The 5,274-nt window shown below is 36.6% G+C and overlaps 1 long non-coding RNA gene across 1 annotated transcript; it reads right to left on the bottom strand.

Annotated features, from left to right (window-relative positions):
* Positions 1-467: 467 nt before the first annotated feature.
* Positions 468-2,571, bottom strand: LOC142629615 (uncharacterized). The gene is made up of 3 exons (XR_012843084.1): positions 2,405-2,571; positions 1,747-1,798; positions 468-692 (listed from the first exon to the last, which is right to left on the bottom strand). It is a non-coding gene; the product is annotated as an uncharacterized LOC142629615 (long non-coding RNA).
* Positions 2,572-5,274: the final 2,703 nt, after the last annotated feature.

Here is a 5,274-nt window from a genome sequence, read left to right as displayed (position 1 = left end):
GACCATGCATACAATGTAGCATGAATATGCACCTACAACAATTGCCTTGAGCACATAGCCATACTACAAGGTCAAGAGCACTCATGATCATAAGAGTGTTACTCTCCTAACCATGAGAGTCCATCATACAAAAAGCATGGCCACCCAAAAGCAAGCATATGTGTGTGTGTGTGTGTGTGTGTGTGTGTGTCTGTGTACATACATCGTGCATAATGCAAGCATATAAAGCAAGAAAATAAACCAGACATTGCTAACATTCCAATGGTATGGCTGTCACGCCCCAAACCCCAAAGGGTTCAAAGCGTGAGAAAGACATCTCAAGTACCTATAAATTTTTTTTTTTTTACTTTTCGACAATTCAATCCACATAAATCCTATCAAGTATCAACATCAAGAATTATCTTAATAATTTCATTGAATATACTCTCAAAGTAAGTCTGAGCTCTAAGCATTAATTACAAAGACCATTGGCCACAAAAGAATAGAGGTCTGAATAATAATTACATTTCAACAGCTTGTCCCATCAGTGGGAAACATAGTCACAACCACTATAATATACAAAAAAAATGAGTCAAGCCTATTCTAAAATGTACATCATCAAATAAACTCCATTACAAAAGTTCAGCATCCATCAGTAGTTAGTCTAACTACTATTAGCCACCAAAAGCTGTCTCAAAATATTGTTGCCTACTCTGAAAAGTTTATAAAAATAATGGGATGAGACTGGGCCCAGTAAGTAGCATAATTAATGGGGGTAGGGGAAATGCAAGTTCCAACTTCAATAATAATAATATGACAAGAATGGTTAAATAATGAAATACCAAATTTCTCTAAGTAACTACCTTGAAACAATATACTATAATCTGTGAGCACTAACAATATAAATTCCAAAGCCATAATATCTAATATAAGACAAATTATCACAATAATATACCACACTACCACATATACCGGTCAGGGGATCCACCCATTCACAACTGGCATGATATTGTCTTCTCTAGTATGCAGACTCTTGGCCCCATGGACAACGGCCTCACCCATACCCTCAAGGTTTTTCTCTCCCCCCATGGGTAGCAGAGAGAGTGCGTCAAATAGGCCCTCTCTTGCATGTGGTCTCTTGGCCCCATGGACAGCAGCCTCACCCACACACAATTAAGAAACCTCTTCCCCCCATGGACAGCAGGGAAGAACGCGTCATCCAAAGTGAAAGAGCACTGACCTATATTTGATTCCGTTGTCACAAAGACTACGAAAACCAAATCGGGTGATCACCGGGAAATCACACATGCAATGGTGTTAAAACTATATAATGCTCACAAGTTACGTTACTTTGAAACACATAGTTTATATCCAAGTAGTTTCAGAAAAACCTTAAATAATCTACTTCCACAAAGTTTGTAAGGTTTTCAACTTCATTCTTGCCACAAAGATTTTCTATCAATTTCTCAAATACTAAGACAAGATAAGAATCTTTAAATTTTCTAATATACCATAGAATCCATAATTTCCTTATCAAAGATTAAATAAAAGATGCTCATTTTTCTATATCAACAATTCATGCATTTCCCCAAATGCAATACCAAATATGATGCATTTTTATATATAATAATATGTAATAGGGTCACAACACGACAATTTTAAGAAAGCATATATCCATATATAATTTTCCAAAATGTGTTTGACCCAAAAACATCGTTTGTGAAATATGGAAATTTTCTAAAAGTATCCCATTAAGAAGTTACTTACCTTGCAACCACAAAAGCCTAACTCTCCAAGCTCCAAGGAGATTAGCTAGAACCTAAACAATTATCAAGTAAACCTATCACAATAAGTACAAAACTTGAAATTGTATCTAACCAAAGTTTAGGATTTGCCAAATAAACACTTAATTAGGCAAGCCTACTATTTAACCTCATCAAAATAATATATACCATTCACAAGGTTTCTCAACAAATTTATTCACAAGGTATCAACTCCAATTTATAAAGTTAACCCACTTCATAATATCTCCAACATTATGACTAATTTTCATAAGATTTACACTACATCATTAAGAGACCCATGTAGGCAAAAATCAACATATCCTCCAAGACAAGAAATTTAGAATTTCACTAACTCCAAATAAACCCAATGACCATGGCAAAATTAAATTTACCAACCATCATACATTATATCTTAAAACCCCTAAATTTTTCCACCATACATAAACCTTGAATAGCCATTTTAGAACAAAATATATATATACCCACTTATCAAAAATTCCACCAATACAAAACCCATACATAAAAACACATAAATATCACTTCCAATGCACATAAATCACATGGGTATCATTATCAAAACTTAGATAAAAAATATCCTCAAGCAAAAGTGTAAAACCCACCAAAAGATTAGAAATTTTTACCTCAAATAAAATGATGAAGATGCTTATGGGTTCCTAAGAATTTTTCCAGTGATCTTGCCGAAAAAATGATGGTGAGATTGTGTGTTTTGGAGAGGAGGCCGGCGGGTGAGGTGAGGAATGAGTGTGTTTAGGTGAAGAGAAAAGAAAGAAAAATGAAAGAGAGAAAGAAAGATGAGAGCCGGCCAAAAAGGGAGAAGAAATAAGAGAAAATGAGTGGTGGAGAGTGATGGGTAGTGGGGTTAGGTGGGGGGCACGTGGGAGGGATTAAAACTTGACCTTTCCCATTTTTTTTTTCTGACAGGGACATGACAATGGCCCAGCAAGTTACAGGAAAGATAAATCAAACATTGTCATACCCAAGAAATACGGCCCAAGCAAGGTACAGGAAAAGAAAGCCTAGTCTAGATACAAGGTTCTAAAGAAAGAGGCTAAGAGAAAGAAAGAGATAACCACATGAGAGGCTAAGCCACATAAACTATTGAACATTGCCCTCTTTAGCTTCCATCTTGAAAAGTTGCACCCTTGCTCCAAGTGTGGACATGCAACAACAAAAAGAACTAAGCCAGTAGACAAGCAAAATGATAACAAAGGAACAAAGGAAGCACACAGGGGAAAACAAGGAAAGAAAGCATACAAAGGGGCAAACATGCATGTTATCAAACAAACATGTTATTAGGCAAAAGAGAGTGTTCTGAAAAGACAAACATAGGTTTGAATTTGGTGTCCATAGTTCCATTATATTGGAGTACAGATGACACACATGTGCCATCAAAAGAAGTTCCTAAAAGGGACTCAAGATCTCGTGTAAATAGACGTGTGTAAACCTACACAAAATCATTAGGTAGGAACTAAGCTTGATGACACAAACAAGCACACAAAGACATATGCATAAATATATTAACAAAGGATTTAAAGATGCAAGGAAATAAAGGAAGCCAAACAAGATGACACAAAGCAAGCATGTTATCACACAAAGGGGAAGGGTAAGCATGTTATAAGGCACACAAAAAGGCTAATAGTTGAAACCCTAAAATGCGAAGCTAAGCAAAGGAGCAAAAAGACAAATGGCAAGCATGCCAAACATCACAAAGATGTACCCCCACACATGGTTACATCCAAACAAGTCACCAAGGGGGATGAATGCAACCAAACAAGCAAGTGGCCCCAAAGACCAACAAGCAACAAACCCACAAAGAGAAAAACAAACAAGAACATGGCAAAGCCTAGATCTAAGCAAACAAGCATTGATCCAAATTTAAACAATTGAAAAAGGGCGAACAAAGCACAAACATGCATAAAGATACTAATCCAAACCCTTTGTTGGGACTTGGGTGTATGGATGTAGGCCTAGACCACTAGATTTAGATCTACACCCTACCCAAAAGACAAAGCACAAGAAAATGCATAAACAAGAGACATAAAGCTATAAAAACACTAGGCATAACATCCAAACAAAGCTTTAAACATAATGAACATGTAGATCTAAGCATAAACAAGGCAAAGAGCACAAACATGAAATTAGACACATCCTAGCCCAAGAAGGCTAGGCTGACAACAATAAATCAATAAAACATGTGAAAAACCTAGTAGACAAGCTAGGAAAACAAAAACAAAAAAAAAAATGCTAGAAACAAGATAAAGGAAGAGATATACTAGGAAAAGCTATAAAACATGTTACAAAGCAAAATAAAGCACTAAAAACGCAAGGAAATTATATGGGTGTAGATGGCAGCTAAAAAGCTACATCTATACCCCTAAACCTCAAATCCAAAGTACCAAGACCAAGGAGAGGAAGATGGGAGCAAGAACACTACCTCTTGATTGTTGGGAAAGGTGAGAAATCAAAGGTTTTTATGTGTTTTGGAGAGAAATTAGAGAGAAAGAGAAAGAGTGAGAATCTGCCTAAAAAATGCTTCAAAAATACCAAAATTTTTTTTTTTTTTTTTAGTTAGTCAAGGGGTATTTATAAAGTTTTGTGACTGTTCAGCTTTTGGTGGCCTTTCAAGGTGCGCTAGGCTGGTTGGTGACATCAGCAGTCCTATCTTTTTCTAGTTTTGACTTCGATTGTACATTTGAAGGTCTTCCCAAAAACTGATTGAGCTTATCTTGGTGTCCTTGGAAATGTGTAGATGTATAGTTTTCAAAAAGCTTTACAAAATTAAAATCCAATAGTCGGATCAAAAGTTATGGCCTTGGGAAGCAAACTGACGCGCCCAACACAGTTTTCAAGATATCTTAACCATTTTAACTGCAATTTTGACCCATGAATAGTCGTTGGAAAGGGAATTCAGTAATCTTTGTAATGGTATTGGTTTCAACTAATTTTGATAGTCAGATCAAAATTGGAGTTTTTGGTGCCCTTGGGAGTCAAACTTGGTCAAAGTTGATAAAAATCTCCAAATAGCGTAGGTTTGACGTAAAAAAAAGAAAAAGGTTTTGGGTGATTTTGACCACCTTTGACTTTTGGGTCAACCCAAGATTAGCTAGGGGTATTTTGGTCAATTTGAGCTAAAAAGGCACTTTGAGGCATGAACGGGTTGTGCCACGTCAGTCTTGATGTTCTCGTGACCCCATGGTGAAAAGTTAATATTTTTTGAATTTAAAGGGTCTGTGGATGCAACGCACGATTGGTATCGCTTTTCAGGGAGTACGCCCCGGCCAAATGGATCAAGGCGAAGAAATAAGGAGTTGCCACCTAGTTTTATGGTCTAGAAACCATGAATATGTCGCCATAACGTGGATGGACTGATCTTATTATCATAGTATAGGTACGATTTTGGGAAGGTATTAGGCACCCAAAACTGCCCGACCCATGGGTCGGCTTCCACTCATTGTGTCCTATGTCTTAACCCTATTAAAGACATATTCAA

This window comes from Castanea sativa, chromosome 3, assembly GCF_040712315.1.
Source record: "Castanea sativa cultivar Marrone di Chiusa Pesio chromosome 3, ASM4071231v1".
In the NCBI taxonomy this organism is placed as follows: Eukaryota; Viridiplantae; Streptophyta; class Magnoliopsida; order Fagales; family Fagaceae; genus Castanea; species Castanea sativa.
This window is presented reverse-complemented; position numbering and strand designations above follow the sequence as displayed.